Raw genomic sequence first — 22814 nt, 5'->3', positions numbered from 1 at the left:
ACCAAGGAGGAATTCGCTCTTCACGAAGATCTGTGGGATAAGGTAGAGGGCATCTATAATGAGGCAGTGGCATTAGTCTCGCGTCAATTGAAAGGAGCCACTTTATTGCCGCCTGCCTCCTCGGTACAGGTTAGGGAGCAGCCACAGTTTGAATTGAAATTGGATCCAATGGTGGTTCCCAGTTTTGATGGCCAACTACATAATTGGCTAGCGTTCAGAGATTTATTCGAGTCGTTAATACACAACCAGCAATATCCCGAAGCGTACAAGCTGGCAAAATTACGACAAGCCATTTCAGTGGAATCGCTGTCCCTTATTGGCAGTCATTACTCAGGTGGGTATGAGGAGGTCTGGAAGGCCTTGAACGACCGGTATAATAGCCGTCGACACTCAGCGGAAGCCCATGTTACTCGGTTGCTCAATATGAAGTCTACTACAGAAGACAGCCTAAAGACATTGTTGGCCGTTGGCGACCAGGTTAGAGAGTCTCTACGAGCATTGCAGTAGTTGGGACGCCATTATGATACCAAATCTGGTATCGAAGGTGCCCACCACTGTGCAGCGGCACTGGAATATGAGCCTTTCAACATCGGACATTCCCAACTTAGAAGACTTGCTCAAATTTTTGGAAAAACGCGCTCATATCCTTGCTTGTGAGGGTAGGGCAAGCTTTCCTATGCCGACCGCTGCAGCTGGTCATTCAGATGCACGAAAAAAACGTCGGGCCCTACAAACTTACCTTGTCAGAGCAGAAGAGGGGCAATGCATTAAGTGCGGTCGCGTCATGTGCTGTCCTTCGTTGTTAGCTTTGGGGCCAGAGGAGCGCTTCCAGGCATTGAAGGCTTCTAACCTGTGTTTTGATTGTTTGCTGGCTGGCCATATGACAAAACAGTGTCCTTCAGGTGGGTGTCAGCGGTGCGGCCGAAAGCTCAACACCCCTTTTTGCCGTGCGAAACATAATCAAATTGGAGCAGCGACGCCTGGCTGCCCATCACAGCGTAACATGGTACCATCCCAACAGTCAGCCCCCGCTAGCAATTTGGTCTCTTGCTTAATACATGGTCAACCGATGGTGCTGTTGGAAACGGCAAGTGCCTATGCGAGCGGCACGTCCTCAATTCGGCGCATCGCCCGCATTCTGTGCGATCCTGGTTCGCAGGTGAGTTTTGTAACAGAGAAATTGGCAAATCAGCTGCAATTACGTAGACACAAACACAATGTGGCGGTGGAAGGTATTGGCGCAGCCGCTTATACTCACACTTCAGGAGGCGCCAAGCTAACGTTACAGTCACACTTCTCAGACTTTGCATTTACCATGGATGTGCTCATCATTCCTTCGATCACGTCCCTTACTCCTGGAGTACCAGTTGCAACATCGTCATGGAAACATTGGCATTGTCTCCCACTTGCAAATCCACATTTTGGTACACCAGGCCCAGTATATATTCTCTTCGGCGCTGATGTTTGGGGTCTAATTGTAGAGGCTGGTATCGTTAGGGGGCCTACAGACCAACCACACGCACAACGCACTAGTCTCGGTTGGGTGGTGTTTGGATCGGCCAACGGAGGCGCTTCAACTACACATCGATCTCAATCACTTCATGCTAAGATTTGTGGCTCGGAGGTATCGTTGGAAGAGCTTGCCCGTAATTTTTGGAAATGGGAGGAACTATCACAGCTGTCACCGAAGACGACGTGTGTGAGCAATTTTTTGCAATGACACATACCCGTACAGCGGAAGGACGGTATGTAGTCCAGCTGCCTTTCCATAAAAGTGTAGACTTGGGTGATTCGTATACACATGCTTTGCAGCAGTTTCTTAGAATTGAGCGGAAACTGGCCGATGATGATGTGCTTCATTCCAAGTATACCGATTTTATGCACGAGTATGCCGCCTTGGGGCATATGGACCGAGTCGGCAATGAAGAACGAACAGACGCCGAGTACTATATACCCCATCAGGCTGTTTTGGTAAAGTTCCGTGTAGTATTTAATGCTTCAGCTCGTACTCCAATAGGCGTCTCCCTGAACGATGTGCTGATGGTTGGACCAACCATTCAGGACCCCTTGGTCCATATTCTCTTTAAATTCCGAATGTACCGGGTAGCACTTATAGCGGATATTGAGAAAATGTTTCGGCAGGTGGAAGTCGATGCAGTGCACCGTAATTACCAACGCATTCTTTGGCGTGATACTCCAACAGCACCGGTTGGAATATATCGGCTGAAGACAGTTACATAAGGTATGGCGTGTAGTCCATTTAACGCCGTGCGCGCTCTTCACCAATGTGCACATGACAACATTGGCCTCATAACAGATCCGAGGATGGCCAAGGATGCCAGAAACGCTATTCTAACGTCCTTCTATGTGGATGACTTTTTAATTAGCTACGATTCCTGTTTGGAAGCGGTAACTGTGGCGCGTAATGTGGATAGCATTTTGGCTGCTGGTAAATTCAAACTATGCAAGTGGAACTCCAATGTGGCCGCCGTAAGCAACAGCTTGTCGTAAGACGAAAACGGGTTATCGGAAACCGGAATACTACGATCCTTGACTTGTGTTAGGATCCATTGTCGGATGAATTGTTTTTCGGGCTTCAATTCCCACCGCCAACTGACGCCATAACGAAGCACAGAGTTCTCAGAGAGGTGGCGAAATTATTTGACCCCACCGGTTTAACTGCTCCCGTCGTAGTAAAGGGTAAGATCTTCCTTCAGACTCTGTGGGAGACTGGACTGGCATGGGATGCGCTCTTACCGGAGGACTTGTTAGAAGAGTGGCTCCGCTTTCGAGCCAGCTGACATGCCCTCAATGGTATACGAGTTCCACGTTGGTTAGGCCTCTCATCATGTAACCGGGTTGAGATACATGGGTTTGCAGACGCCAGTATGCGCGCATATGCAGCAGTTATTTATATCAAGACAACTACATCGGAGGGCCGCGACAATGTCTCCCTTTTGACAGCTCGGACGAAAGTTTCACAGTTACGCGGACCTACGATACCTCGCCTGGAACTCAGTGCCGCCCATCTACTCGCGGAGACCTTCGACAATATGCGTACTGCTGTGGGTTATACGAATACGAAGTATTACATGTGGTCAGATTCCACCATCTCTTTGGCCTGGCTACGAAAACCGCCAGTACTTTTGAAACCGTTCGTCTCTAACCGGGTACGGCGCATCCAAGAACTGACTGACCCGTCGAGGTGGTTATACGTGGGGTCTGGTCATAATCCAGCTGACTTCGCTAGCTGTGGCATGATGGCCTGGGAATTAGAGCGACATGACCTATGGTGGTTGGGCCCCTCTTTCCTTCGTCATGTTCCCGATTCAGAGGCGACTTTAACAGTACCGTCAGCGGAAGAGGAGGCTGCTATACAGACAGAAGAAAGGGTGACGACTCTGCTGACGGCCATACCCCAGCTGCCTCAACTCACAACTCGCCGTGTTGATGGTCAATCTACCCTGTTAACATAACGATTCAGCTCCCTTCAGCGGTTACTGCGAACGGTGGGACTTCTCCGCAGATGGCTACCACGCTACCGACCTTGCATACCTCGTCCAATCGGGGCCAGAGAGATCGAAGAAGCGCTACAAAACCTTCTTTGGAGCAAGGTAATTTTTTCTGGAAAGACATTAATCATATCAAGCATCATTCTAGGGTAGCTATGGGAAGTTCGGAACCCCTACCTGGATGATCAAGGTATTATGCGAGTAGGCGGTCGGATTGGACGGGCTCTCCTCCCCCATGAGTCGAAGTTCCCGATAATTCTGCCAAAAGTTAGTGCCCTTGTGCATCTACTGATAAGTCATGCCCATGAAACTACTCTTCACGGTGGGGTGCAGCTAATGCTTCAGACTTTACGGAGTCGCTACTGGATCCTGCACGCCCGGCAGGCTGTGCGTAGTTGTATGCCATCGACATCGGGGCGTTGCTCTGACGCAGCAAACGGCAGCTTTACCCAGGCAGCGTGTCCAAGCGCACGCCCGTTCCTAGAATCTGGAGTGCACTACTGTGGTCCGTTCAACCTTCGCATAGGAACCAAACGATCACGCGCTACGACAAAGACGTATCTGGCGATATTCGTGTGTATGACTACGAAGGCCGTTCATATAGAGGTGGTGGAGGATTTAACATCGCAAGCACTCTTGGATGCTTTCACTCGGTTTGTGGGTCGGCGNAAATCTGGAGTGCACTACTGTGGTCCGTTCACCCTTCGCATAGGAACCAAACGATCACGCGCTACGACAAAGACGTATCTGGCGATATTCGTGTGTATGACTACGAAGGCCGTTCATATAGAGGTGGTGGAGGATTTAACATCGCAAGCACTCTTGGATGCTTTCACTCGGTTTGTGGGTCGGCGTGGTCCCTGCCAGGACTTATTTAGCGACAATGGTACCGCATTTGTGGGTGCGAACCGCATCTTGGAGGAAGATCTTACTGCATGGCATGCCGAACAAAATCAACAGGCCCTAGCTCATATGGGAACAACCTGGCATTTCATCACGCCAAATGATCCCCACCAAGGGGGGTTGTGGGAAGCTGCGGTAAAGTCAGCCAAACGCCACTTAGCTAAAGTGGTCGGAACTCAAAGCCTATGGCCTAGCCAGTTGCATACGTTAGCAGTAAGAATTGAAGCTTGTCTTAACTCTCGCCCTCTATATCCACTGGTGCCGGTATGCGCTTACTCCTGGGGATTTTTTGATCGGGCAACCTATAGTTTCCATTCACGAGCCTGACCTCATCGACGTCCCGCGTAATCGGCTTAAGCATTGGCAGTGGCTTTGTCAGTTGCACCAACAATTTTGGCTGCGATGGAGCGAAGAATATTTGACGACTCTGCAACGAAGAAGTAAGTGGTGTAATAAACAAGGCAATGTGAAAGTTGGAGACATCATCCTTGTGAAGCGAGAGGCACTTGCACCGACATATTGGCGGCTGGGTCGGGTGATGGAAGTACACCCCGGGGTTGATGGTTTGGTGCGCAAAACCACGTTGAAAACAACGAGTGTACCCTATGCTCGTGCGATCCAAAGGCTGGTCCGATTAGTGGATTTCGAACCAGAGGTTTCGACCGGGCATGATGTTTAGTACTAAGTCTCATCTACGGCTGATGTATCGTGTGACCTCCTGTTAAGGGTTGCAAGGTGGCATCACCACATCAATATTTTGATTTGTAGTTATCGATTTTAGCTTTGGTTTGTTATATCTAATAAACGTGTGGACTTCTCCACGTTGCAACTTACGTTACATATCTAATCAATGTCTTGTGTCATAATCAATATATCGAGGGCTTATATTCAATACAATCTATCTGCAATTTTCAGAAAAACTACTTTCCGATGTTGAACCCATCTGGTGTTTAGCTGTCATCACTAATGTTAATTTGAACTATGCAATTCAATAACAAATTTTTTTAACAAACGACATACATACAGTATCGGTCATATCTATAGCACGCCATTTCAAAGTGATATTGTGTGCCACTTATGTTTATTTATTTATTTTTAAGAATTTTCAATTAAAATTTAGTTCATTCTCAGACAAACCCCATATATACCCAAGATTAACAATTTGTAGAAAACTTCAAAAAAGTGCAACAAAATTTCACCTAAATTTCAAACTTTTTTCTCGGAAGTGTTAGATTTTTTTTGAGTACACAGTTTTTTAGCTCCTGCAATTTTAGTCTGATAATGTGCCAATTTCAAGTGGCTACGAATTACCGTTAATTTTTTAGAATTTTTTTTGTCGCATTGGGTTCCATATAATGATTAAACTCAATTTATTTGTATATGGAAGAAAACCGCAACACCTTTGGCGAAAAAAATTCTAAAAAATCAACGGTAACCTTTAGCCACTTGAAACTTGCACATTATTGGACTAAAACGGTGTATTCAGAAAAATTCTAACACTTCCGAGAAAAAAGTTTGAAATTTATATGAAAATTTGTTGCACTTTTTTGTAGTATTCTACAAACTGTTAAACTTGGGTTTATATGGGTTTTTTTAGAGAAAGACCTATATTTTAATTGAAAATTCTTAAAAATAAATAAATAAACATAAGTGGCACACAATATCACTTTGAGATGGCGTGCTATAGATATGACCGATACTGTACATGGTCAGTATCAATAGCATCGATGGCAGTTAAATCTTAGGTGAATTTCAATAATAAATATCAATAGCAATATCGATAAATGTCAATAGCAATATCGAAAAATATCGGCACCAAAATCGATAAAAACATCGATAAAAAATCGATAGCAAAATTGATAACAATATCGAAAAAAATTTCGTTAACAAAATCGATAAATACCGATAACAAAATCGATAAATACCGATAACAAAATCGATAACTATCAATAACAAAATCGATAAATATCGATAGCATAATCGATAAATATCGATAAATGAATTGATAAAAAATCGATAAGTATCGATAACAAAATCGATAAATATCGATAACAAAATCGATAAAAAATATCGCTAACAAAATAGTTAAAAATATCGACAACAAATCAATAAAAATAGCGATTATTATATCGATAAGTTCCGAAAATATCGATGGCAAAAATTGATAACAATATCGATAGAAATTTCGATAACAAAATCGATAAAAAATATCGCTAACAAAATAGTTAAAAATATCGACAACAAATCAATAAAAATAGCGATTATTATATCGATAAGTTCCGAAAATATCGATGGCAAAAATTGATAACAATATCGATAGAAATTTCGATAACAAAATCGATAAAAATATCGATAACAAAGCCGATAAAAATATCGATTATTTTATTGATAAGTTTCGAGAATCCCTAAAATCTCTAAAATCCCAAAATAGTTCCCAGATTGAGTCTCTGTGTCTCTCTCTATATCCTTTCCTCTTTAATAACCTTTATTTTAATCTTTCTTCCCCTATCTTCATCTTTACTTTTATATTTATCATTTTCTTCGTCTACATAATCCCCTTCCACCTTTGCCCGTATATAAGTAAAGTGTTTAAATTTACCTTGGTCTTCATTTTTGCCTTTATATGCATCTTTTTTTTTTGTTTTCATTTTTACCTTTGCCATTATCCTTTTCTTTATCTATGTACGTATGTACGTACTCACCTTTACTTTCATTGTTGTATTGGTCTTTTTCTAAGTGTTATTCTTTAACCTTTTATTAGCAAATTTTTGTTAAATTAATACCATGTGCATACACACAAGAAGCACGTGTTTCAGCCCCAACCATTTCCGTTGCACCATTTCCGTGTGCAATTTCCGTTGAATTTTCCAATTTACTCCCAACCAACCAACCGCCGCTAAAGAAGTTTCACTTCAAAAAGCATTTGCGAAAAATGGACTCGATAAAAGACCTATTTATGAACCGATTTTGTTAATGCAAATTCGAAACGTTTATTACTTTCATGATGATTTTTTTTTCATTCGAAATATATACATATGTACATGTATATATGTATGTGGACTAAACTCAAAAACCAGTCAAATTGTCAGAGGTTATATCTTGCATATGTGGTCCTATTATAGCCTACTAGACAACACGCTGGTGGCGCTGGAGTAGAGTTACTTATAAAAGTCGTATTTATTAACCGATTTCGTTCAAATTCGCAAAGTGAGCTACCTGTATGATGAAGAATTCGTTTCCTAAAAATGAACCCTGTATATTTTATAAAATCTAATTGAAATTCATAATGCGCATTCATTTCATGACATGCAGCGGTTTTGCAGAAAAGGGACCTAATGAATTGCGATGCAGCCGAAATATATAGAAACCCACACGAGGTTTGGTCTGCTTTGGCCTATATTCATCTTAGACGAATCTACTTTTCATATGNGCCCTGTATATTTTATAAAATCTAATTGAAATTCATAATGCGCATTCATTTCATGACATGCAGCGTACAACAAATGTACAACAAATTCGTCTTATTAAACGTTTTATTGCATACAAAAATAGGCGTAGCCAGGTAGGGGCAGGGGGGTGCTCGAGCCCCCCCTAACTTTCAAATTTTNCGACGAAATTGCTCGGGGTGGCCGTTAGCAGTGTTGCCAGGTCTTCGGCATGAGAAAACGTCCCTCTTGGTCTGAAAAAACGTCATTTCCTACCCAAAAACGTGTTTTTCAAATGAATGTACAACAAATTCGTCTTATTAAACGTTTTATTGCATACAAACATAGGCGTAGCCAGGTAGGGGCAGGGGGGTGCTCGAGCCCCCCCTAACTTTCAAATTTTCCTTATATATATATAAAATAGTACCCTGAAATGCCAGCATAATAGGGTCGAGCTCCCCCCCTACATTTCATTCTGGCTACGCCGATGCATACAAAGGTACATAGATATGTACGTAAGGTATATTGAAATGTCATTTCGACAGAGCACATTTAAAATTCATTGTAAACTGGTTTGAGATCGTTAATATAAAAATCATTTTATACATATACTTGTAACCAGCTGATTAAGTCAACAACATTTCGATCGATTTTGGCTGTTTCTCTTTTGTTTATTATTTTTCCATAAAAGCCAAGCTCATTATATAACAAACAAAATATAAATCCACATTTCAAACTTTGTGCAAAAGTTATAAAAAATCTGTAAAGTTTCAGCTAGATTTTCAACTTTTTATTCAGATTTTTTAGAATTTTTTTGAGTATGCAGTTTGATAGCGCATTAAATTTCAGGGCAATAATGTGAAAGTTTGAATGGGCTAAATAATCGCGTTGATTTTTAATAATTTGTTTTTCTTGTAGGCATTTGGTTAGGGGGTCGGTTGTCGAAAATGCTAAATTACGTTCTGCTAAGAAGGAGCATAGCAATTTAAGCCTTTTTTGCGTTCGTTACATTTTCAATGAAGTCTTAAAAAAGTCGCCTAGTTTTTTCTGACTTTTTATGCCGCTACAGCTTTTTTGATGCTTTTGCGAGCGTGCGTGTTGCAATAGATCAGCTTTTCCTGATTTGGCTTTTAATGTGCCTATTGCAAACATTACAATAAGCCTCGTAACCTCAAGTGTTTACACAACCAGCCTTTGAACACGGGATCCTTAGTCCAAGATAAAAAAAAAGTGCGCGTACGCTTGGTTTGCATCATATTTAAGTCATCTGTGGCCAAAGAATAAATATCTATTGAAGCAGCTGCTGCAAAACACAAAGCTTGTAAGGATTTTTTAGAAAGTAATTCAAAATCAGTTCTACTTACACTGGGAAGTTAAAAAACGTAATTTTTTACACAAAAAACGTCCAAACGTCAACGGGATACAAAAAACGTCCAAATGACGTTAAAAACGTAAACCTGGCAACGCTGGCCGTTAGTACAGCAGTAAGACGTAAGTAAGTAAGGGAAGGGGGGTTTAGTTTCCTTATCAGAACTTTTATTGGCTTACATGGTTTACGGACCAATATTGAAGTTGCAAGATCATAGAAGAATATTACGCACCTTTGGCTTCGTTTCAATTTAAACTAAAAATGTGTACTTTACAGAACGCCTTTGCTTTTAACGCTATTTTTCTATTGGCCAACGCAAAAAATCTTATTAGGCGCCGCGAAGCAAGCGGGCAACGGCTAGTACATACATATATGAAAGACGACGAGATACGAGAGGCGACGCCTCTAGCCATTGTGTATCACAAATTTAAGTTATCGATGCCCGTGTGGATACTGTTTTGTGCTCAGTACAAATTCGGATACCTTTTTAAACAAAAATATATTACATGTAAATATGTATTTCCGTAAATTTTTCTTCACTAAATTAGCGACAGAGAAAAAATATTAATGCAATGGCGATTGTTAAAGTTTGACGATAAGATTGAGGTTTTAGACGATATTGAAGGTTTATGGGGGGAATTAGTAAAATAAATAATGTATTAAACAAAACTCTATATAATGGATTACTTTCATTTATCTTTAATTGGTTACGCTTGACACTTAGCTCCGCTGCTGCTGAGCGCATATTTTCTGATCTCAAGAACAAATATAGGGCCATTATTTTGCAACCGAGCTACAAAAGAACACTCGCTCAAATGACGAAATACACGCAAAGCAACAACACAAACTCGGCTATTTATCCGAGTTCAGCCAGGTCGGTTAAAACATACGCGACCTGAAGAGTAGTGTTGTTGAGTGAAAAAACTGCTCTATTGTGAATTGTTAATGGGAAAGTGGAGGGAAATTTTTGTTTTCGTAAATACATGATTTATATTTTAAATAAGTATATATATTACGCAAATACCTCGCATAATTACTAATTTCTATTGTTTTTGTGTCTAAATCCCTTTGAATTAATCACATGTTTCTTGCCAGCTACCAGCAGGGTTGCTTAAGTAGCTAAANTTTCATGCCAGCTACCAGCAGGGTTGCTTAAGTAGCTAAAAGGAAATTTTACCCGAGTTGAGCGTTCTTTTGCGCTCGCTTACAAAAAANCATACATATATGAAAGACGACGAGATACGAGAGGCGACGCCTCTAGCCATTGTGTATCACAAATTTAAGTTATCGATGCCCGTGTGGATACTGTTTTGTGCTCAGTACAAATTCGGATACCTTTTTAAACAAAAATATATTACATGTAAATATGTATTTCCGTAAATTTTTCTTCACTAAATTAGCGACAGAGAAAAAATATTAATGCAATGGCGATTGTTAAAGTTTGACGATAAGATTGAGGTTTTAGACGATATTGAAGGTTTATGGGGGGAATTAGTAAAATAAATAATGTATTAAACAAAACTCTATATAATGGATTACTTTCATTTATCTTTAATTGGTTACGCTTGACACTTAGCTCCGCTGCTGCTGAGCGCATATTTTCTGATCTCAAGAACAAATATAGGGCCATTATTTTGCAACCGAGCTACAAAAGAACACTCGCTCAAATGACGAAATACACGCAAAGCAACAACACAAACTCGGCTATTTATCCGAGTTCAGCCAGGTCGGTTAAAACATACGCGACCTGAAGAGTAGTGTTGTTGAGTGAAAAAACTGCTCTATTGTGAATTGTTAATGGGAAAGTGGAGGGAAATTTTTGTTTTCGTAAATACATGATTTATATTTTAAATAAGTATATATATTACGCAAATACCTCGCATAATTACTAATTTCTATTGTTTTTGTGTCTAAATCCCTTTGAATTAATCACATGTTTCTTGCCAGCTACCAGCAGGGTTGCTTAAGTAGCTAAAAGGAAATTTTACCCGAGTTGAGCGTTCTTTTGCGCTCGCTTACAAAAAAATGCAGCTTATGTAAATCAAATCGATTTCCTCTAGAAATGGTAGAACAAATTTAGGGAGTTCGCAAGGTGTTGTATACTGTCGTTTTGTTGCATGTCGTAAACTGTAAAAGCTTAAATAAATGTTTAGAGAACTTGAAACCACAACCAACTTTTTTTGAACACTGTGAAAATTCATATTCTGACTTTTATATTACCTACCGAATAGGGATGCAAGCGATGCATCGATGCTTTCAAAACAAACGACGGAAGCTANATGACTTTTATATTACCTTGCGAATAGGGATGCAAGCGATGCATCGATGCTTTCAAAACAAACGACGGAAGCTATTGCAATCATCACTTAGGACATAAATTGGCTTTGGGGACTAGATTAGATTTAGATTCGATTTTTTTCTGAACTCTATTTCAAAATTTTTATATTCAAATAAATAAGAATTATTTACAGTACAACATAATTATAGCTAGGGTCTTGCGCATTTTTTTCTACAAGAAATGTGGTAAAACGCGCAAAAAGCCGTCTGCAAAAATATCATTAAAAACCAACGCAATACTTTAGCCACTTAAAACTTGCACTTGTTTACTTTACCCACTTTTCCTAAAGATTCAGATTAAAAAAGCTCAGAACTAAGATGAAAATGTGTTGAATTTTTGTAAATTCTGTATAAAGTTTGAAAGTTTGACTTAAGTGGTTTTGATTAAAGCTTGAACCATATTCTTATAAACAAATAAACATATTTATTTGAAAAACATTGTAAATATTGAACAAAAAACACCATGCACCCATTTTTGATCGACAATGTATATTAAAATGAGCATTTTTCAATTGGAAAAATGTGTTTTCTTTTTTAAATTAATTAATAATTTTATTAATACCGCTGGGATAGGTAAATTTTGATTTTTAGGCACGTCGTGGTTACATAGTGGCTATATATATATTTACTTAAATTTGTAGCGAATATGTGAGTCCAGTTCTTTCGAGTTTAAAAAATATTTCTGGCTACATTTTATTTCGTGTAGTTGATGAGAAATTAAAAAATCGGGAAAAAATCGATGTATCGTTTTTATAACCGAGTTTTTTTAACTTCGATGTTTGTTGTGGGAACCAGTGAATGAACTTAAAAAAAATTATATCTGGTAAAATCTGGCAAAAAATGTGGTAGATTTCAAAAAAATGTGGTAGATCTCAGGTTTTGGATCAAAATTTTTACAAAAGTTAAAAAAATTCTGCAAGATTTCACTCAAATTGCAAACATTTTAATTAGAATTTAAAAAAAAAATTTAATTTTAGTATCATAAAGTGCAAGATTGAAGATGCTAAAAATTGCGTTGAGCTTTGGCAATTTTTTTCCTTGACAGTTCCTTCCATATCAAGATATTTTTCGAACATATTTTGAGAGACTTTTGCAACCTTGCGGAGTGCTGCCAGCTTTTCTTTTTATCAAATCACGATTTAGCGAACAAATGTGGCACGTTACAGAAACCGCTACTTGGGATTTGACGATTTTAACATTTCTCGAGTAAAAGTAAACAACGCCTCAGAAGCTTTAGATGCACTGAAATTGTCAATACTTTAACCAAAATCGCAATTTTTTTACATTTTCGTTATTAATTCTTTTTATAAATCATATATTTTGCAATTTAACACAATAAAACCACGTTTCCTGTCGAAAAATTTATTATTGAGAAGATTTACTATTTTACAGTTTATTTTATCCTCCTATTCGGCTTTGTTTACTTTTACTTGAAAAATTTCATCGCCACCGGGAAAGCGGAATCTTGTATTATATCATTCTTGTTACAATATAGTGTTTAGTGTTTGACGATTTTTGCTCTTAAAATTAAGAAAAGTATGTCGAGCAAAAATAAAACTACTCAAAAAGGCGAATATGTGGTAGATTTCAGACCTGGTGGTAGTTTTTCAGTGCACAGCTGTATTTTAGACACGGCTAAACTAAGATTCGCCAATCAAATGGCAGCCAGCTGTTAAATTTAAACGCAGTTTTCGTAATTTAGGTTTAAACTTTCACTAAATTATATGTAGGTATGTACTTTCGTTTATATTGAAGAAAGTGTAGTAAAATAAGCAATGGTAGTGAAAATGTGGTTGTTGTTTGATTGTGAATTGAACTGTATTAATAAAAACAACTTGCGGGTAGTTGCCCCAAACATGTAAACGTAAAATCATGTTGAGCCTTTTCTGGTGACTAGGACTGTTTACTGATAGCTCACAGACAAAAACGAGACGCTCCCCTGGAGCGGAAAGTACTAGTACAGAACTAGTGAATTCACCAGTTTTCGGGAGTCGAATACCGGTACCTCGCAAATCTACCACCCATGCATTCTACTGTCGCATTTAACATGGAGTTGTCCTAGGATTGACTCCCGCTGTGTAACTTTGTCCTAGTACTTGTAGTATTAACATGTAACCTGTAACCGAACCACGTTTTTTTTCGTTGTGCACTTCACAGATACTTTTTATAATTAAAAAAAAAGCGAAAATAAAATGAGATTTGAACCTGTACACTCTTGGCCGCAATTAATTGTAGCATCTTTGCGCACTCAGCTACAGGTACAACCTTACTAGCCCGAGCACAATGAAAACGACGAGCTACAAACCACAGCTGTCAAATTATTTTAACACGTACTCTTATGTAGATAATTATTTTGGCGACGACCGGGCTACGCGACGGCTGTGGCCAGATTAGATCTATTTCTATTTTTCTGGCGACAGATAAGGTTCTTCCTCTTCTTTTATGTCAAACTCATACAAATTCATGATGTCGCTGCCGCGTTCAAAGAAATCATGTCGCCATCGACAAAGCGCTTAGATAATAAAGATGACAAATTGGAAGCTGTGGTCGGTAGCTCGTCGTTTTCAATGTGTTCAGAACTTACAGAGTGGAGTTTTTTGGAAATTTTTTATTGGCCTGAACTTATTCTCTATAAAAATTTCTAGATAGCACCATCCAGTGATCAGTCGTACAAACTTTTCACAAGCTACAGAGTGGCGTTGTTTGAAATTTTATTATTGAGCAGAACTGATTCTTGCTGATAATTGTAACAAAATTGGCATTTAAACTCGCCATATCTCAGTCGTTTGTGTATCGATCGATTTGGAATTTTCACACAATAAACTACACACTATTCCAAAGAATTTAAATTGAACCCCACTTCTTAATACTCAGTATAAATAAAACTAACTTTTTTATGAGAATTAAGAGGGCGTTTGTTTCCAAATGCAAAAGTTGTGTTATAAAGTTTGGAAACAATTTCTTGTTTTAAAACAGTATAGTAGACGACTATCTAAGGAAGTTTTTGCGAAAGTTTCAGATTTAAACATCAAACAGCAAAGCTATAACAATATTATTATGACCTGCACGGTTAGCAGATTAGCGCGCTCTAAAAGGCTTTATAACTCGGATAAGTAAAAAAGTCCCTTTTTTATTAACGACTTCTATGTAAAAAGACTTGATCTTTCGATTGAGATAACTAAAAACAATATTAAAAATGACCATAATTGAGAAAAATTACAAATAAAATTTTCGTTCAGAATTTTCACCATGAAAATGGGAAAATTTTGGAAAACGCATAGTACCATCGTATAGCCCGTACACAAATCTATAGAAATCATAGTTTTCGAATTATTTTCTGTGTGCTTCCCAGCTAGTCGAAAAGTAGCTTGTTTTGCACCGCTCAGCGCGCTTGGGACATTTGACGTGAGGTGCCCCATACACTCAGAAAAAGGTTTAGTTATAATTACCATGATTTGGCTATAGTGACCAAGTGGCATGGTTGGATATGGCGAAATAAATATCTAGTTCACGAAAGTCTGCAATTTACTTGAGATTTTTAGTTGGGACAAATGTATATTTGTTAATAATTACAAAACGACTACCTTGATTGGATAATATTGTTAGTTGAATAAAATCATTGTTGTTTATACAAGTTTTCAATTAATTTTATGAACTTGCTGTAGACTTGAATCAGCTAACCGTTTATTATTGGAAAAAAAGTTTCAGTTCGACACAAATAAAAATTTAATCGATGGTTGTTGTGTTTACTTTAATGTAAATAATACATACACTGAGAAAAAGAATTAGTTTCGACAACTAAAGATAATTAGTTCCCGAATTTTGACAATATTTGGGAACTGTTACCAAGGATTGGGAACTATTACCATGGGTTGGTAATTATAACTAAATATATTAAAGCTCCTAATATTCATCTAGGTTGTAACAAATCGTTAATTTAGTTGAAGGGTTTGGTTAATACTAATAAATATTTCTTTGAAGCATATTTGTTGCATGTAAGCATGTTGCATTTGTAAGCATGTTGTCACAGAGCGCTCAGTAAAGGTGTTCTTACACGATATGTGTACATGCCACTTTTTACATATGGAAATGCCAATATATCGTGTAAAGGCAAATTAGATTTGTTTCTGTACAAAGCAGAGGCACGTACATACGAAATAGAAATGTTTATATTTTCATCTGACACACAGATAGAATCATTTGAGTTTAGTTTATTTCGTTTTCAAAGAATGTATTTTTAAATAGTTAAATAAAGACTGTGAATTTGACAGACATACGCAATTACATATGTATTGAAAAAGTGACATTTACAGATACAAATACATATCGTGTAAGAACACCTTAAGCTATGGCACGTCGATCACTGCGCTAGGTAGAGAAAGAAACGTGTGTGCTATGACATGCCCAGACTTGTTTGTCTCAGTTTCAGTTTTACTATCGCCGCGAGTTGTTTCGGCGCGCGCATAGTTATTTAAAAATATAAAGTTTGATGCCAACCGGGGTTTCTCAGTGGATATATAATTCATGTGAATTATAATTTGAAAATGTCTATTTAGCCAAGGAAAAAGCAAAGCAGTATACTTAAACCAGCACTTCCAGCACATATTGACCTGGGTTTTCGCACGACTGTTCTTGTTTCATCGTCTCTTTAGGAAATTCTTACCACCATATAGATACACCCAGAAAAAGGTTTATTTATAATAACCAAGATTTGGTTATAGTGATTAAGTGGCATAGTTAGATATGGCGAAATAAATAAATAGTTCACGAAAGTCTGCAATTTACTTAAGACTTCTAGTTGGGACAAATGTATATTTGTTAATAATTACAAAACGACTACCTTGATTGGACAATATTGTTAGTTGAATAAAATCATTGTTGAGCAAATATAAACAATGCTTTGGTTGATACAAGTTTTCAATTAATTTTGTGAACTTGCTGTAGACGTGAATCAGCTAACCGTTTATTATTGGAAAAAAAGTTTCAGTTTGACACAAATAAAAAATTACTCGATCGTTGTTGTGTTTACTTTCTTCTTTTATTTGCATATATTAAGCATAAAAAATACATACATATTTATATAAATAGTTACTAGTGTAAATAATACATATGTATATGGTGGTAAGAATTTCCTGAAAAGAAACGATGAAATAGGAATAGTCGTGCGAAAACCTAGGTCAATATCTGCTGGAAGTGCTGGTTTAAGTATACTGCTTTGCTTTTTCCTTGGCTAAATAGATACTTTCAAATTATAATTCACATGAATTATATATCCACTGAGAAACCCCGGTTGGCATCAAAGTTTACATTTTTAAATAACTATGCGCACACCGAAACAACTCGCGGCGATGGCAAAACTGAAACCCCAGTATATCCAGTAAAAAAAAACTGTGGTGAAGTCCTTTATGGGGATAAAGTTTCCAGAGTTGAAATTTTAGGTAGCACACAATTTCTTACACGCATGGTTGCTTTTCAGCACCAATGAAAGAAACTTAAGGAACATTAAAAAAAATATGCATATAGTGCATTAATTTTTGAAAGAAATACCATATAATGTATGTACTCTGATTAATAATATTAAAAAGTGTATTATAACCACCCTTTTAAGTTATATTTGATACAAATTAATTTTGCTACTCGGAACGCTCTGCGCATTGCCACTGAATGAGCCAATTTACACGACGACTTTTCACCCTGCGTTTTTGGCACGTTCCCTTTTAAAGAAGTCTTCGAAAATCCTCGTGCATTTACACGATGACTTTTTCTTTGCGGCGTTTCTTGCGTATTTTTGACATTTAAGCGTAAAATTTTCTTTGGTCAACTCTTTCGTCCTCATTTTTAAGGCGAACTCAAAGCAAAAATACGAAAAAGTGAGCTCGATAAAAGCGAATCGTCAAAAAAACCCCTCGATTTCGCTCACCGTGCGCTCTTGCCTACCCCGCAGACTTCGCTACACTTCTTGCCAACAAGCTCGACACGCATGACTTTCCACCCAGGGTGAAAAGCATCGTGTAAATTGGCTGAATATTAGGTTTACTTAAAATTGCATCCCTGGTCCTTGTTCTTTCTGTATTGCATCGTGGTGAATTCACATTTCTCAGAAATTTGACAACAAAACAAAATGATGGGAGTATTTTATTTGCTAATTTTTGCGATTTCTATTGTTTAATGTAAATTTTATGTATTTTTAGGATATGTTGAGGCAACAAAGAAGGCGCAGTTTGAAAATGAAGTTATTAGTATGAAGTAGCAGCGCAGGCACATTTGGAAAATTATGCCGATAAGCAAGATGGGATTTGGGAAAGTAAGTGCCTGGTTGCAGCATATCTTATGTATTAAAAAGTATGAAATTGTGCTTAATAGAAATGTTATAAATCGAGTGGCGTTAGTTAAGATGTGCTCCAAACATTTGGCGAAATTTTTTTCATCTTCTCAACGTGCTAAGTTACAAGTTAAGATGACTGCCACCACGGCCGGTAAGAAGCCCGAAGCAAAGGGCAAACAACCTTCCAGGAAGCTGCCTGCTGTCCCCGAGTCGTAGCTGAAGTTCAGAAAGAAGCAGCTCAGCAAACGTGCTACCCTGATCAAGCGTAAACTAAAGCGTTTGGCTGTGATTGCACTCCGCAAACGTGAAAGCTTGGTGCATGCTGAGAAATACCAAGCAAAATATCTCCGTGATGGACGCCGTGAGAATAAGTTGCGCCGCACAGTGCCTAATTTGGGCGATTTAGGGGAAGGAAAATCGAAGTTGGTAAAAAAAAGTTCAGATACGATATGTTTGCGTATGGATGTCTGATATAATAGAAAATCGGTCCCCAATTGTTAGAAGATCACCTGGAAGAATTCTGAGCTTTTGCAAACATGCCTGTTTTGACGAACGAAAATCGCCAGTTTTCCGGCCTTTATCAATCAGTGGTCGTATCCGTCTCATTTCATAACGAGACTGCAGTCTTGGGTATACTTTGCATTTTACACATTGTAAACTTAATTAAAAACATTATTTTGAAATTTTAACGTCAATCTTACATATCAATTGCGCTCCTTTAGATTAAACAAAAAAATGGGATTTCGCTTTTTTCATATAAGCATATAAATTGTTTGACAGCGTGTGACATTTGGATCTCTTCAGGAACCTTTAACTGGACATCTGTATATCAAGGGCCAATAGTAAGAATTTGCACAAAATTGCACAATTCAAAAAAAAGTCGATGTACCGGCCTATTCTGCTTGTAGCCGAACATTTTGTAACAAGCTAATTTTGTTACCAACAGTTGTCACCACTTCTTGCAACCGCAATTCTATTTACCTTGGTAACGTTTTAATTTATTCAGCAATTCAGCTATGGAGTTTTGTGTAAATTCTGGTGTTGCATATTTCACGGGGCAATATTTTGTTACCTGCTCATGAGATGGTAACAAAATTTACCAGTTACAAGAGTGTGGAGAATACGAAAAGGGTTTAAAAATTTACAGTAATTTTACTAACCGGTAACAAAATTTTTGTTGCCAACGCAGAATAGGCCTGTTAAAGTCAACCTTTGGTTAAAAAAAATCGGGTTTTTGGTATTTTTGGTGACAAAAATTTAGTCATTGGGATTTTTCTTATTTTGAGTCATGGCAGCTACAAATCTCATAAAAAGATTGAAGGCGAAATAACGACAGCAATAAATGTAAAAAATAAAACTACCAAAATCTATGTTTTATTTAATAACCGGCCTGGAGCTCAAAATTAACGAATAAAATAAAAAGAGAACTTTTTGAAATATGGGTGAATGGCGTGTTCGTGGTGGGAGCGAAGAATGCGGCTGTCATCAAATACGTGCAGGCTTGGTGTGACGATCGAAAACCGCAGATTACTGATGCCGAAATTAGGCAAGTAAAACAACGGTGCCAATATTTCTGCAAGGGGCTTAAAGAGTGTTGGCTAATCTCTTAAAAACAATAAAATGTATCACGCCAACTGTCATATGAAGTTTTATTCGAGACCCTTTATTCCCGCTGTGGCTGAGTGGTTAGGTCTCTCCATTTGTTTTATAACAGCAGGACGCCCACCACAAATTGGAGGAGAAGCTTAGCTTATTCGTTCTATGGTATCGAGCGAAACGGTCGATCGACCTTAAGGTGAAGAAACACAAATAATAATTTAGGTTTTCTTTTTTTNAAAGAGTGTTGGCTAATCTCTTAAAAACAATAAAATGTATCACGCCAACTGTCATATGAAGTTTTATTCGAGACCCTTTATTCCCGCTGTGGCTGAGTGGTTAGGTCTCTTCATTTGTTTTATAACAGCAGGACGCCCACCACAAATTGGAGGAGAAGCTTAGCTTATTCGTTCTATGGTATCGAGCGAAACGGTCGATCGACCTTAAGGTGAAGAAACACAAATAATAATTTAGGTTTTCTTTTTTTTTTTCTTGATTTTTGTATACTTAGTTCTTGTACAACACTTTAGTTAATGCAAAAGGTGAAAACTCAGCCAAAATGGTGCGAAGATATTAGAAATCAAATTATATAATTATATTTATATTTTTTGTGAATATATTGCTTACTATGTATCTAATACATATCGCAAATCTTAACAAAATCAGTCTATAAATACGGGCTTTCAAAAAATTTCGACCCCGGCGCCACCTAACGAGTAAATTTTTTGCAAAAATGTTCCTGCACATGCAACGAATATACGTGGAAAAAATAACCCAGATTCGACCATACCTAACCAGTGTTGCCGTTTTAACCCTTTGGTAGCTAGATTTAGCTACCACATACTTTTTTTGGCTACATAAATTTAAAATTGCCTCTAGCCCTTTTTTTAGCCCTTTGGAGAATTTATTCATACTTGGCATTAAAAAGTTGTATAGTATGCTTAATTTGATCTAATATTTTTTTTTTTCATTTATGTAAGAGATGAATTTTTAAACTAAGAAAGACTGACATGTATACATATACGTATTGTATGTTTCTTAAGATTTTATACATACATACTGTAAAAGTGTTAGGGCTGTTAACTTATCTATTAACGATTTAACTATAGTTTAAAATAGATAAGTTTACGGCCCTTAATATGCTTAATTTGTTAAATGGCCCATCAAGTCGATTGACCGTGTATGTTCTTGTGGTGTGATTGTTCAAGCTGCTGGCGCGACTTCAAAAACTATTTGAAAATTGTATGATTTTACCAGCATGCTGGTGTCGTGAGTGGTGAAATTAGCTCAATTTTCTAAGTCAAAAGTATTTTGGCGGAAATTTCTTGCACTATATGGGTCAAAGCCGTGTTTGTGGAAGATTAAGTTCACGATATTGCAGTTGTGAATTAAAAAAAAATAAAAATAATTAACAAAATGTTATAAAAATTATGAAATTTCGGCTCCAATTATTTCGATCTTTCCTCGACCTCATTTGTAAAGAAATAAATGTTGTACCAGCATGCTGGTAAGTTATATGATTCGAGCCTGATTGTACAATCACTTGATGGAGCCAGCAAGTTGGTGTCGTATACTTCCCCTTTTATACAAAAAGGTTTTTGGTTAGATAAAGTATGAGCATTTTTTCTAGAGTTCAGTGATTTTCTATACCATTACTTACTGAAAATGTTTGCGCGTATACTTATATAAGTATATGTAAGTAAAAAAAATTTTGCTACCATTTTTAGCCACAACGACTTTTTTAGCTCTTTTTTAGCCCTTTTTTTAACGTAATTTGGCTACCGCTAAAAATTATTCGCGGCAACAATGTACCTAACGGAGATATATCACTTTTAATTTTTGACTATAAAGACCCTCCCCTGAAAATGCCCATATAAAATATTAGACTTATGGAATCACCCACATCCTTTGAAAGCGTAATTATACAGTCTATTAGAAGTACATAACTAAAAAAAATATATTCTAGAGTCAAAATTGTGGGAGCTATGATTTTCCTTCCCCTAAATCGCCAAAATTACGCACTGTGCGCCGTCTGGCAAAGAAACGCGGCCCATTCTACGTGCCTGCAGAAGACAAATTGACTTTTGTGATCTGTATCCGCGGTATCAACAAAGTTGCACCAAAAGTGCGTAAAGTTTTACTGTTGTTCCGTTTTCGCCACATTAACCACGGTTTGTTCATCAAATTGAACCATTAATATGCTACGCATCGCCGAACCCTATATCACATGAGGTTATCCAAATCTTAAATCAGTTCGTGAATTGATCTACAAACGTGGAATTGTCAAGCACAACCATCAACGTGTCTCAATCTCTGACAACTTTGTGATCGAACGCAAATTGCGCAAAGCACACGATATTCAGTGCGTTGATTATTTGGCGCACGAAATATTCACTGTTGGATCCCACTTCAAGAAAGCCTCCAACTTCCTCTGGCCATTCAAGCTCAACACCAACCGGCGGCTGGCGCAAGAGGGCTAATCACTACGTTGAGGTTGGTGATTTCGGTAACCGTGAAGATAAGATCAACAAACTGCCGCACAAAGTTTAAAGAAATTTTTTTGGTGTACAAGGTGGAGTATTTTTTTTTTTTAACTTTTTGAAGGTTTATCCGCAAATATGCCAAACGGAAGGCAACTTATATTCGCGATTCCTTGAATAGTGTCGAAATTCCATTGCCGTATCTAAAGACCATTTCAAAAGGCTCCAATCCACAAATTTAATTATTTGTTTTGGGTTTTCAGCTCATTAATGATGCAACCAGGGTTGCATTTACCGTCTATGAAAATATTTCCAAAATTAGCTACGAGCAACTAAAAGTTGGTTCAGCTTAAGCGAAATAGTTTTTTGTTAAATATTTATTCCTGGTACTTATTAAAAAGAATCAGATCAATATTAATGTATGAAATGAAGTAAATAAAAATCTACGAACACATTTCTTGAATATTTTGTCATAGAGCCGTTATTAAATACAGACATAACGGCGTCGGGCGTTGGTCTTGACGTATATAGAATTAATGCGTTAGAGAGATAAATATACAAGCTAAACTTTTTTTCTTAATTAGCGATGCATTTTACTAATCAGCCTAATCGTGAGTTTCGCCAGAATTTTTTTCACCCACCCGTAGTGAATACACGGAAACGAAAAGTGAAAAGGTGACTCGGTTCGAGAAAATTAAACTCATGATAAGGCTGAATATGTCGGAAACTAAAGCAGATATTTAAAAACAGATGACGCTATTTGAAAGATCTTGATTAGTTTAGTACGACAGCATTACTAACGTAATTTGTACCAAATTACCGAAAACATTTTAGTCAATTACTCGGAAACTAAAGAAGATATCCAAA

The 22814-nt window shown here is 37.7% G+C and overlaps 1 pseudogene; it reads left to right on the top strand.

Moving 5' to 3' along the window:
* Window positions 1-17709: 17709 nt before the first annotated feature.
* On the top strand, window positions 17710-22017 carry LOC108361989 (60S ribosomal protein L7-like; annotated as a pseudogene).
* Window positions 22018-22814: the final 797 nt, after the last annotated feature.

The sequence above is a fragment of the Rhagoletis zephyria genome, unplaced genomic scaffold, assembly GCF_001687245.7.
Source record: "Rhagoletis zephyria isolate East Lansing unplaced genomic scaffold, Rhagoletis_zephyria_1.1 Rzeph_scaffold_00904, whole genome shotgun sequence".
Classification (NCBI taxonomy): Eukaryota; Metazoa; Arthropoda; class Insecta; order Diptera; family Tephritidae; genus Rhagoletis; species Rhagoletis zephyria.
Note: the sequence above shows the minus strand (reverse complement) of the source record. Positions and strands in the feature narration are given on the sequence as shown.